This window comes from Bombus vancouverensis, chromosome 9, assembly GCF_051014615.1.
Source record: "Bombus vancouverensis nearcticus chromosome 9, iyBomVanc1_principal, whole genome shotgun sequence".
NCBI lineage: Eukaryota > Metazoa > Arthropoda > Insecta > Hymenoptera > Apidae > Bombus > Bombus vancouverensis.
This window is the reverse complement of record NC_134919.1, coordinates 449,134-463,528: the sequence shown is the minus strand read 5'-3', so window position 1 is coordinate 463,528 and position 14,395 is coordinate 449,134. Positions and strand designations below refer to the sequence as shown.

Sequence of the window (14,395 nt, the reverse complement as noted above, 5' to 3'; positions counted from 1 at the left end):
TGTCACTAGTTTCTCGAGTATCTAACTACCACGATTACTTGTCCGGTTCTATGATAATCGTATTTGCACTAGTCAATGTCTTCTCTATTGCATAACGACAACGTGTAATCCAAACGAAGATTCGTTTCACGTCCCTAACCCTAATTCTAATGTAAACCCGACATATCTATATATTCTTACATTAGTTTTCTGCCCTTCTTTATATGCTTTGTAATACAGGGCTCTGGAACTCTAGGTTCCCGTAACTAAATAAATAATATAAAATAAAGATGACTTTTTAATGACAATTATTTCGAGAAACAACGTTCGACATTTCAAGATGATCATATACTACATCTTTATCTACGTATTCATTTTCGTGCTTAAAAGGCAAAGGTAATAATTTTCGACAAAAGACCGTGTCGGCGAAATGATAGTCGATGGAACGATCGTCGGTGACTTTGAGTCGTCGGAGTATCGGTGAACTTGATGTAGGTGAAATGGTATCGATGAAATTATTGCCGATGATTTAGAGGTAACCCTATATAACCCAACTATACATACAGAATAGGACTAAAAGAGGATTCACAACTTCCAGGGTAGATAGTACTTGCCAAATGATGTAAAAAAGTTCGAATAAATATGGGTCGAAAAGTCAAAAGTAAAGATTAGTAACGTGAATACATTCATCAAGTTTGAGTTTACAGATGAAATTTTTTATTATGCCATGAATACGTTTTTACTTGCCTTACTATATATTTTTATTCTCCAGGAGGAAAGCTTGGACTTAATGGGACAATATAAACCTGAAATATTCTGCTAGAAGGTAATTTTGTTTCGTCGTTTATCGTTATGCATGTGTTTATTTTCTTCTCTAGATAGATATTTTCAAATCCTTACATTTCTTTGCATGAAAACGATTTATATCATACAATTTCTATATTTGAAACTAAAGTTCTTGGAGGATTTGTAATTGTAATGACATTCTTACTCACCTGCTATCTTTTTAATTAAGATTTATAAAACGATAATAGATACTTCGATTCTAGAAAATAATATCACCTCAACGTCCTTCATTTTCTGTCTTGCAAAGATGGGCTCTTTTTATTGTAACTAAATATCCATTTATTTCTCATTCGAGCGGCTGACGGAATATAAATAATTGCATCTTATAACGGATGTCCGCTACCACTTCATTTTGTTTAAATTTTGAGATTTGCGCTGACATTGGAACAGTCTCGGTCCTCTCTTCACTGTTAGAGACTAGAAGCCATCCTTTTTATCGAGGTTACGTCGATCGTCGTCTCATACGCTTTGTATTCTTATTCACGCATGACATTTAAGCAGCTGCCTACGAACCCCAAACTTTCTTCCTGCGTAGATGACGCCACTTCAAATAAGAGATGATTGGCGTCGTCCCATCTAGGAATGCAGCTATGATAACCGACCTAAAGCATTCGGCATTCGGCATTCGGCATTCGGCATTAGACTTTCTACACCGACTTTGTGTCGGCTTATTGTTTCCCAACGGTTGGTTCCCATCAATTTTGGCAAACAATAGCAGTATATATACTTCCAAGGAACTTCAAAATGAAACTCAATTTGTGACAATCGAGTCAATGTATATATGTAGCCTTACTATTCTAATTACTCTATTCCAAATTTGCTAAATAAAATTGCTCTACGAAATACAACGAGTGTCTTTCACTTAATAACAATGTGTCGTATTAAATGCATGTCGCTTCAGAAACGATGTGTGACGGATGAGATATCATTTATAAGCAAAAGATACAAATAAAAATATTGACAATTGAGGGATATTCACTATCTAATTTATTCCAAATATATACTAATATTGGCACGACTAATAATGTACAAAGGAAGTAAGAGGTCACGCAAAGCAATAACTCGCGAAGATCGAATTCTGTACCATATTTTGAAAGCTGATCGTCACGAAATTCTTGAACAAATTAGTAGTATTGAAGTTGAGCTGTATAAACATTACGGACTATATTAAATTTATTCGACTTACTACATTATAAATTTAATTTAACTACATTTTTCAAACCACAACAAAAGAAACCATATCTGAAATTTACTGGAATATTGGATTTTGGAAAATTGATCGATAGTCGTTTCCCCACGTGAAACGAAATTCAGTGTCCGACAATGGTCTAACGATGGAGTTTTCTACAAAATCTATACAACAAAAGCCAATTATAAGAGGTTCGAAAAACTCGATAAGACAGTAAAATAGAATTATACAGGAATTTAGCGTACAAATTTTACGAGTGTGTTCTATAGGTGAAAGTAAGAATAAAACGTTACGCAGTAAAAAGTCCAAAAATGCTTCCTTAAAAACCTATAAAGAAAATACAAAACGTAAAGCTAAATATATACATACAAGTACTTATTTATTTATTTAATTATTATTATATACTTATTGTATATTTATGGGCACAACTTCTATGGTACAAAGAAGAAAGGAAGTTACGATAATGAATAACGGATGTACAACAAAGAAAAAAAACGAAAATAAAAAATATAAATAAGAAAAATACAGACGAAGAGAATTAAACTATAATAACACGTTAAGAATTAAATAATTGTAACTGATCGCCTTAACTTATACCAAGAGCCAGAGAAGAGATCAACTCGTTCGGAGATACTATTTGCATAGTTGCATATTGTGGTGACGAGGTCACAAAATCTGAGATCACGCGAGAAAAAGTCAACTCGCAAAGCTAGAATATTACAAGAGCAATTGTTAAGAGTAAAGAAATTGGGCAAGTATTGAAATTAATAAGTTGAACTAACAAAGGACTGTCAATGTGATTATTAAAGATAATAAATGAAAAAAGGATTGGATCTCATTTTAGGGAAGCAAAACTTATTGACTTTTCAATGTTCAATTTTGTAATTTTCGATGCGTAAAATCTGAAAGTCTAATTCTGAGTTGAAGAGTCCCATGCTTCGTCCAATGACACCGCACAGATAACATCTGATTAGTCTGCATAGATGGGCAATCACATAACTTCCGCTTACTTTATTCAAAAATGTACTGTCTTCGGATTTTTTCATTAACGATGCCATTAAATCGATATCGTTATAACGGAAAAAACGCCACCATAGTGTGGGAATCGCTGTGAGAATCCACAGGGGATCAGTAAATTCATCGTCTTGGAAGAATTCTGTCGCCCTCATCCAATCTTTAGCTGGCCGTCAATTGGATTCTATTTTCTATGTATGCGTATCATCAGGAGCTGCGATTAAACTCGCCAAAAACTAGTTTGTACTAACGTAACAATTTGTAGTAATATTACAGCCTACTAGCCTAAATTAAAACCAATTTCGTTAACCTACAAATTACACGATATGATTGATTGTTTTACGTTGGTATCCCTCTGCAGCCAGTATAGCAATGAAGAAAGTATAAGTGAGAATACTCCGGCCACATTGGAAACGTCAGTTCTGCCCGAGCAGCCAAGCTAAACGGACGTGTAAAACAGTGCCTCGGAGAAAGTGCGGCAAGTGGGGAAAAGAAAGTTACGAACGACAACGCCCATAGTCAAATGGTGGAAATCCGTGTCCTCTACTAAGAAGATTATTATTAAATGTAAAATGCAACAACACATCCCACCGATAAAAATAATAAGTAAAGATGAAACATACTACATAAACAAAGTTACAAACATATCAAAACCAAGCCAATCACTAAACGAAGAACAGGAGTGCTCAGCTACAAACGAAATTGAAATAGAACCAGTACAAAACAATGACGAGAATAAAACCAATAACGAACTAACCCACCAGGATGAAAGCTGGAAGGTGGCAAGTTACAATAAAAAACGCAAAATAACACCAAACATAAACGTTAGGAAAGCTATAGAAGCAGAAAAGCAACAATGGCTACAAGAAATTACACTCCAAAACTCCTTCAGCGCAACTCAGAAGAGAAAGAAACAGACCCAGCAGGAAAACCAATCACCCACATCGCCAAACCACTACAAATTTACATTGGAGCCCAAATAATAGACCCCCTCAGTAAACTACTGAACAAGACGGCAGGAAAAGAAAATTACAGTATAAAACAATTAAAACAAAACCAGGTAAAAGTACAAACGAACACCCCAGAAACTTTCACAAAAGTGACAAAAGCACTAAAAAAAAGAAAACACCGGGTATCACACAGCTCAAAACTGATAAAAGTTACAAAGCAGATAAAACCCCAAAAACAAATACAAATAACATATGCGAGGAACTAGCTAAAATTGGGCATCAGGTAAGAGCAATAAACAACATAACCAGGCACGATACTAAACAACCATTACCGCTATTCCTAATAGAACTCGAACCTAAAAATAATAACAAAGAAATTTTTGAAATTAAAAAGGTTCTAAACAAAAGAGTAACAGTGGAGCCACGTAGACATAAAAAAGACATACCGCAATGCATACGGTGTCAGCAATATGGACACACAAAAAATTACTGCAACAGAAACCCGGCGTGTGTCAAATGCGCAGAAAGGCACCTAACAATAAACTGTCCATATATAGGAAAAATAAATGAAGTAAAATGCTACAACTGCAATGGAAACCACCCAGCTAGCTAGAAAGGCTGTGTAGTCAGAAAACAACTGCAACGTAAACTGTTTCCGCCGCTTCGAAACGGGGTACACAATAACTTTCACGCGCAACAGAATAGCACAGAAACTGAGGCAACACCAAATCTACAGCACGTAATGAACAATAACCACAGTAACACCAACACCGTTGGTAGTCGAAGCTACGCGCAAGTAGTCAACCAATCGCCGCCCTTAGACAACCAAAATCAGAACAATAACAGCTACGACACTACAGAAAGGAAGGAACTGCTTAAACAATCCATCAAAAACACCGAAATGCTAACAAAAATGATAAGTGAACAAAACGCAGTTCTTAGACAGCAAACGCAACAAATCACAGTCATGTTACAACTTCTTACAAACATGCTAAGCAAAAAATAAAAACGGACACGCTGAAAATAGCAGCCTGGAACTCAAACGGCCTACAACAACGGGTCCTAGAAACTAAAACATTCCTGTATAACAACAATATCGACATATTACTTGTTTCAGAAACACACTTCACTCCAACAAGCTACATGAAAATGATAATAAGAAACGATATCAAACATCACTTACACAGCCAAGTAAGAAAGAAATATACCCAAGTAACAACCATTACAGTACAAACTAGCAGCAACCACTTTCAGTTGTCAGCAGTATATGTACCACCGCGACACAAAATGACAACACAAATGTGGGAAGAGTACTTTCAACACTTAGGTGACAAGTATATCGCAGCGGGAGACTATAATGCAAAGCACACGCTGTGGGGATCAAGAATTACCACACCTCGAGGTAGAACCCTGGAAAAATACATTAGAAACAACAACCTCAATATATTATCCACAGGAAGACCGACATACTGGCCGACAGACCTGAGCAAAATTCCTGACCTACTCGACTTTGTAGTTACAAAGGGACTAAACGCAAATAAACTAAATATAGCACACAGCCTCGAGCTTAGCCCCGATCATACGCCCATAATAACTACATACAGAAGCAAACCAATATTTTATAGCAATCCAGAGATACTATGCAACAAAACCAATAAATGGCAAACTTTTAAAGAAATAATCGAGAGCAAAACCAACTGCAACATCCCATTGAAAACACCCGAACACATCGAACAGGCAGTAACAGCACTGACAGAAACTATCCAAGAAGCAGCATGGGCAACCACTATACCTGAATCAACCAACAGACAAACAAAAATAATTTCACCAGACATACTTGAAAAAATTAGAGAAAAAAGAAAAGCGAAAGCAAAATGGCAAAAACATAGAACACGAGAAAACAAAAAACACCTAAACAAACTTGCAAAGGAAATAAAAAAACAAAATAAAAGAGCGCAACAATAACGAATTCACAAAATTCTCCTAGGACTACTCCCTATGGAAAGCCATGAAGAGAATAAAGAAGCCAATAAAACTAGACCCAGCAATCAGAAAAGCAGACAACACATGGGCAAGAAGCAACGAAGAGCAAGCTGAAGAATTTTCCAAGCACCTGTACAACACATTTATACCACATAATATCAACAACAGCAACCCCAAATGCCATACGGACGAGGATGCGCAAACCACTAGAACCTCGACTGACAAACACTACACCACACCTAAAACAACAGCACAAGAAATTAGAAACATAATCGAGAAAACAAAAAATAATAAAATACCAGGAATCGACCTAATTAATGGTAAAATCTTAAAAAACCTTCCGCCAAAGGCGATAAGACTAACTACAATAATATTCAATGCAATACTAAGAATTCAATACTTTCCTAAACTATGGAAACTGGCACAGATCATAATGTTATTTAGGTAACATGTTAATTAGGTAATGTTATTTAGGTGGTTTAGGTCAGGCAAAGACCCATACCAAACTACATCTTACAGACCAATATCACTACTTCCTGTGTTTTCTAAAATACTGGAGAAAATAATATACAACAGCATAAAACCAATAATAGAGAAGGAAAAATTAATACCAGACTACCAATTTGGATTCAGAAGCAGACACTCCACTATAAAGCAAATGCACAGGCTCATTTATGGACATAGAGAAAGCATTTGACAAAATAAACCACGAAAGCCTACTACAAACAATCAGGAAACAATTCCCGGAGCAAATATACCAATTGCTAAAATCTTACTTAAGCAGCAGAACCTTCGTAATAAAAATCAAGGACACATACTCCGAAGTCAAAGACATCAAGGTAGGGGTTTCGCAAGGAAGCGTCTTAGGACCAATACTGTACACACTATACACAGCCAACATACCAACAACTACCAATAGCAAAATACTGACATTCGCGGACGACACAGCTGTACTAGTCAGGCACACTAACCCAGAAACAGCAGTCAAATTACTACAAGAACATATCACAAAAATAGAAAAAAATATGTGGCTGCAAGATAAAGAAATAAAAGCAAACCCCGATAAATGCAACCACATTACATTCACACTACGAAAACAGACACCACCAAACATCCTACTGAACGGCACGCACATACCGCAAACAAGCAAGTCAAATACCTAGGACTCCATCTGGAAACACAACTCACATGGAAACAGCATACTAAATCAATAATAGACAAAATACAGACAACAAGGAGACAAATGCATTGGCTAACAAATCGAAAATCCAAATTAAGCATAGAAAATAAATTAAAAATATACAAAACGATCATAAAACCAATCTGGACGTACGGAATACCACTGTGGGGGACAGCAGCAATGAGCCATATAAACAAAATAGAGACAATACAAGCTAAAATTCTTAGAACAATAGTAAACGCCCCATGGTACGTTAGAAACGAGGACATACGGAAGGACCTGGGAATACCAACGGTCAAAGAGGAAATTAACAGATACACAGGAAAATACAAAGAAAGAATAGGAACACATCCAAACCGGCTAGCTGTGGAAACGATCAACACCTCAAACATGGATAGAAGACTGAAAAGGAAACACCCAGCAGACCTCACAAAGGACACGACCTAACAAATACGAAGATGGTATCCCGCTGGGGGTCTCATCCACATGATAATCAAACAGCTAGAAAATTCTACCTAATGTCCAAACTGGACAAATTGTGAATGTAAAGAATAAAAAAAAACATTGGAAAAGCTATTACCTGTAGACCTTGAATGATGTCAGAGCGAAATTGCGAACACATGTAAAATACATCTGACTCAACCGCCACCCATGTGCAGCCAGTAACTCCACCAACTCGACTCACTGGAGGAAGCATGGATTTGGCTTCTTGGAATGGCCATTTGGATTCTGCCAATACTCTATATAAAATAAAATACCCTAAAAATGCTCACTTTTACATATTCATAATTTTTTAACCACTAGTCTCCGCAACTCCAAACCTGCATTTTCGGATTTTACGCACCGAAAATTATAGGATTGCGCATAAAAAGTTAATAATTTTTGGTCTCCTAAAGCAAAGTTCAGCCAAAAAAAGAATATCAGCAACTTTTTTCCGGTTCTACAGTGTTAGCATATTCAATGTGCGGAGTGCAGAGTCATAGTCGTAGTTTCGACTCTGGATTCAACAACTAAATGCACGTAATACAAATGACAGGAAATTATGTTTCCTTCTTTCGATAAGTTGAATATATTTGAACTGATAAAGAGATCATATGATATAAGCATATTCCAAGTGAGGTATAAATAATGAATTATAGAGAGTATTCAGTGTAAAAGCGTTTCGGAAATCCTTACAGAATCGAAAGATAAATCCAAGGGACCTGTTTGCCCTGTTGATATTAGTGGTATGCTTGGTGTAGGATAATCGCTCATCATAGACGACGCTCAGATCTCTCACACAATTTATCGTAGATAGCTGAGAATCATTAAGTACGTATGGATACAGAATTTTATTCTTATTACGCGACTTTTTCATCGCGTGGCAGTTTGGTATATGTAAATACAGTTTGTTGCAAGTGGACCAATTAGAAAGCTTATCAAGGCCGTCTAGTAATTCAAGTGAGTCGGAGTGATAGGTAATTACCTATCCTCATGAACAATTGTCCGCAAATGGCAGAGGTTTAGCCTCATAAATTAGATCAGGTAGGTGGTTGATAACAATGATACAGAGTACTTGGTCTAGGCGGGAGCCTTCCTGATCAGGCAAGAACTTATGTGCATTTCGAAGTCTCGTCCGCCTTTATCAATGGAGACTTGATATCGATGTGCTATTCAATTTATTGCACATATATGTATAGACCGATTCCTGTAACAATTTTGTCTCACTTTTGAATCTGAAAAGAAATAGTGAATCAGTATAGTAGAATCATGCACGAAAGCAGTAAATATATCAACGTGTGTTGTGAAAAGTAGCACGTTTCATTCGTTCTTAGAAAGATTCAAACAAAGATATTATGAAATATTGATTACAAAATGCCTATGATACTAAGTCAACACATACCATGAACATTATGTACAATATCTTATCCCATATTAAACTAATTTTAAGAAAAAGAATATTGGCGTATATACGTGTTTGTCTCAATTCAAATTTTGTTACAACTTTTTAATGAAGCATTTATAGACCTTTTTCGTATGACAATACAAATGTGTGTATACAATAATATATATATATATGTCGGAGATGAGGGGCATCGGGACCTTTCTTTTGGAATTTTTGGGAAGATCCCTAATACTGTAGTCTAGACTATTTATTATAGCTGTACTTAAATGATAAAACTTAGAAATACTTGTTATAATTCAATCCTATTATGTTTGCCCGAGATTTGTGACGGTGGGCTTGGGCTCGAAGTGACACAACTGGTCGCCGAACGTAGCCACGGTCACGGGATGAACGTTTTTACCTAACAGAGAAGTGCCAATATTGTGGGACACACGTTGTATTAACAATCAAACTCCAGGCAGGAGCAATGTCAGCTCTACGCGGGTCTGCCTAGAAACTGCGGCTGGAATTTTGTTGGTATCCCCGGCCAATATGCAACGAACAAACGCGATCGTAAGGAGAGGAAAATTTCCATCAGTCTTTTATTCTTGCGATCACCTTGGAGAGTTTGCACATCGTCTTTACGTGCATTATTATACCGAGCGTCACAGCAAACGTTACTTTGTGCTTCAAAATATATTCTACGTTTAACAAACAGTTACCCCGTTGACCGTGGATTCGTTATTGAACCTAAGAACATTGTCACTAACATCTCGAGTTATCACTAATCATCACGGTTATTTGTCAAACTTTGTAAAAATCAATATTTATACTAGTAAATATAATCTCTAATAAATATAAATTGTAATATAAACCAGTAAATATAAATTGGTCAATTTCCATGTTGGTGGTTAGAAAAGGATGTTAGCCGCCCTTGAGGGAAGGTTGCTAGTGGGAAGCGTCGTTCGTGAAAAAAATAGATTTCCCCTATCTTCCCGTAGTTGGGACAAAGACTGTTTGTCTGAAGGACTTTAGTTAACTAAATCTTGAGATTTGTAACGGTCCTCAGGCTAGCTGAACGTGTACTGTGGAGATGCGTCGACACCTGATAATCATCTTACCCGAAGAATAGGGTCTGCGTGTGGTGAGCCACGGGACAGAAACCGTTGGAATGTTTATTGTCGAGTGCCGCTACAACTATTTTTTTTTTAAGAAGAGCTATACAATTACTTCATACCTTTGTTAGGCAAAAACGTTCATCCCGTGACCGCGGCTACGTTCGGCGACTGGTTGTCGCCTCGAGCCCAAGCTCATTATCACAAATCTCGAACAAATACAATCGGATCGAAGGACGGCAATTGTTTAATTACGCCTATGATAGAATCTAGATTACGATGTTAAGGGATTTTTCCGAAGTTCCAAAAGGGAAGGCTCCGATGTCCTTTCATCGTAAGCTGCGCTTTGGGTGTAGATGTCGCTGCTGGGTACGGCCGCTTTTCTTTTCATTTTTTGTATCGTGGAAGAAAAATCGGACTCCGGTCGCCGGAATTCGAACCCGGGTTCCGAAATGTTCGCAACCTAAGGCGCTAACCACTGCGCTGCCATCGTCCGACACTAGTTAGTGTCGAGTGGTGGTATTTGCTATCGAGTGCCACCACACGCCTTTTTTCCACGATACTATATATATGTCGGGTTAAAATTGGAATTTTGGGCGCGTAACAACTCTTCGTGTGGATTAGCCATCGTTTCACAAAGCCGAGATTATATTTACACGTATATACAAGACTATCACAAAGCTTAACAAATAATAAGTCTAATGAATAATAAGTTTGATGAACAATGAAGTTAGTGAATAATAAATTGTACGAACAATTAAGTTTAATAAATAATAAGTCTAATGAATAATAAGTTTAACGAATAGTAAGTTTAATGAATAATGTGATTTACGAATAATACGTTTAATGAACACTATTAACAATGTTTTTGGGTTCAAACGAATCCACGGTCAACGGGATAACTCTTTACCAAGCGTAAACTAATCTTAGGCGCAAAATGCGATTGTTGACAATGCTCGATGTGTCACTCTCCAAGGCATTCACACGAATGCCAGACTCGTGGAGATTTTTCTCGCTGTACGATTGCATTTTGTTTTCTATACTCGTTTGGAAGCATCGAGAAGGTTTCAAACGCCCGTTGCTAGGCAGCCTCCCTGAAGTCTGATACACACTCGTTGGAAGCATCGAGAAAGTTCCAAACGCCTTTGCTAGGCAGTTTCTGCCTGGAGTTTGATTATTAATACAATGTATGTCCCATTGTATCGGCACCTCCGAGGCAACATCACACGTGGCTAGGCCCGCTCCTGAGGACGCATGCCGCCACAACCACATTTCTCGGAAAACCCTTACAACCACTGCAGACCTCCGTTAGGCAAAACGTCCATCCCGTGACCGTGGCTACGTTCGGCGACCAATTGTCACCTCGAACCCAATCTCGCTATCACAAATCTTGAACAATTACAGCTATGATAAAATCTAGGCTAGAGTACTAGAGGATGTTCCCAAAATTTCCAAGGAAAGGCTTCGGCTTTCCTTTCATCTCCGACATATCATATATATATATATATATATGTATGTATTAAAACGTATATATATATATATGTATATATATGTATATATATATATATATATATATATATATATATATATATATATAATGCACAAGTCGCTGATATATGCATATAATGCACAAGTCACTGATACGTTTATCAACGTCCAGCACAAACCGCTGTACCTAGAAGTGTGAAATTTGAATGGCATACTTCTTTTATGATTAGGCATGGGATAAGAAAGGAATTTTGGAAATATGGACCCTAAAGGAGTAGAAAGGAGGTAAATTCATTTTTCAAGGATACCCATATTCCACAAATTGCTAACGTCGGGGACTTGAAATTCGGCATAAAAACTTCTCATTAAAAATAAATAAACACGTGTTTGAGCGTTTTTCGAAATTCAATCCTTACTGAGGTGAAAAAGGGGTAAGCTGTATATATATACCGTATATAATAACCGTATCTGTATATCCAAAAGCTGGAGATTTGGGATTTGGCAAACATACTCCTTATCAAAAATAAACAAACACGTATTTAAGCGTTTTTGGAAACTCAAATTCTAAATAGTGTTGAAACAGAGGATAATAAACATAAATTGTCATAAAACTAAATACTGTGCAGGTAAAGTGGCGACCGGACGGCTAGTACATAAATATATTAAATCAAGTTTTCTTACCATTTGCAAACACTGAAATGTTAAACATTTCAAAAGCATATAAGCGAACGAACCGTTGTTCTATGCAATTAGCTTCACCATGGCATTCTCTCTTCGTCAGTTTCCAGATCTTAGTCCAATCGAAATATTACAAATTGATGTAAATGAACATATCAAAGATAAAAGAAATAAAAGATTTAAATACAGTTCACACCGTTATTGAGGAAAAACGAAATGTTTAATCGATCGTTATTAACGCTTAATCGAATTCAAATCACGTCGTTACGATAAGATTGCATTTGCCAAAAAGAAAGAGCAGCTCGATGTTATTAAAACGTTTACTGCGGTGACTTTTTCAAGAATTTTCCTATTAAGCGGTACGAGACTATTGTAACCCCATTCGCATTTCAACATATACTTAGTATTGCACTTTTGTATTTAAAAAATTTGTATAGTAGTATCTGTTGATAACGAGAAGCATTGTTCCATTCTTAGCGATACGGGATAAATAATCCCTGTACAACAGCCCGGTACGTCTTTTGCATTATAGTACAACTAAGTTCCGTAGAATTTTTCACTATATTATGTTACTTTACTATACAAAGGTTCAATTATTATTTATTAGTATTTATATCGTTGCGAAGTGTAGAAAAATGACTGAAATATTAACTTCGCAAATAAGGGAAGTCCGCTGAAAAAAAAGCCGCCCAGGAGGTAGGTTCGTTACGGGGTCTATATGTCCCGCACCGCAGTGAACGTATTAACAACATTTTGTATTCAATTATTTAAATAATTTACCCTATATTAACACTAGGTTTACGGGACCCGTCAATTTGACGGATTTCGAACTTCGAAATGAAATATCTCAAAAACCATAGCACCAATTTTAACCATTTTGCATCGTAAATTAATCATTTCATCTAAAGAATTTATACACAAAATTATTTTTTCCTAGGCTTTCTAATTTTTTAAATCTGTATGTAATATACCTATCTCTACGGAACCCGTCGAATTGACGGAAAATACGCATTTTTCTCTAAAAAATCGATTTATTCAAATTAAGTCTAAAAGGAACAATATTTAAATAAATTATTAATAGATAAAGTCTTTTTTTAAATTATCACTAAAAAAATAACAATAACATTAACGGTACAGGGTAACCATATCTATTGAGCACATTTTTTGCAAATATACTGAATGTTGTTTGTGCATTTTCCGCATACGATCTTTTTGCAATATATACAATAATTATTACTTCTATTTTTTTGCAATAACCCACTTGGCAACTTTTTCGCACTTCTGACTTTGAAGGTGACAGAAATGAAGCGCCTGATCTTTGGCAAATGTTCCTCTTGTTTTCTCCAGCTAATTCCTCGGCTAAACAAAATATGAATTCCTTTCTGAATAATTTCGATCTGGTGCACTCTTTATATAATATCCACCCGTTTATCGCTGCCAAATCCAAAATATTGAAAAAGACTTGAAGGGGCCATCGGAAACTCCCGACTTTCACACTATTTCACATTCACATTTGGTCAACGACGTCCACACCAAACTTTGTTTTATTGTAAAAAGCAATGGTTTCTGGAGCACGTTTATAATTATCTTCTATTTGTACACCTGTATGTTTGGTGCTTAGAAGGAGGACTTTTACTTTAGGTTTACTTTTATACACAGTAAGTGTGCAATTTTCTGATTTATATAAATCTGAGGAAAACAAAGTCATCTTGTCCTTTTTTTCCTTCGCTGGTTTTGCCAGTTCACTTTTATTCGACCGGATGGTCCCAACCAAAGTTGTTTTTTGTGCTAGCAATTTTTTAGCTAGCAGGATGCTCGTAAAGAAATTGTCTGTCGTTATATTTCTGTCTCGTTGTAAATATGGTTCGACTAATTTTAGTGTTACAAACTCGCTCAACGGTATTGAGCATCGAGTTTCATCTTTCCCCATATAAAGGAAACCATTCAAAATATACTTTGTTTGGACGTCAACTGCTAACCAAAATTTAATGCCAAATTTATGGGGCTTATTCGGCATATATCGTGTAAATCTGCACTGGGCTTTCGTTGGAAATAATTGCTCATCTATCGAAATATTTTCATATGGCTTATAACAAGTCTGGCTATTAC

General features: G+C 36.4%; 1 protein-coding gene across 2 annotated transcripts in view; it reads left to right on the top strand.

The window, feature by feature from the left end:
- Window positions 1-14,395, top strand: part of MICAL-like (protein) — a 50,414-nt gene that overhangs the window by 27,159 nt on the left and 8,860 nt on the right. Inside the window, exon 2 of one of the 2 annotated variants that reach the window (XM_033340178.2) lies at window positions 752-805. The exons of the other annotated variant lie outside the window; for it this stretch is intronic. The gene's annotated coding sequence lies outside the window, so the exon portion shown is untranslated. The remainder of the gene's footprint in view (window positions 1-751; window positions 806-14,395) is intronic. 2 annotated transcript variants of the gene reach the window in all.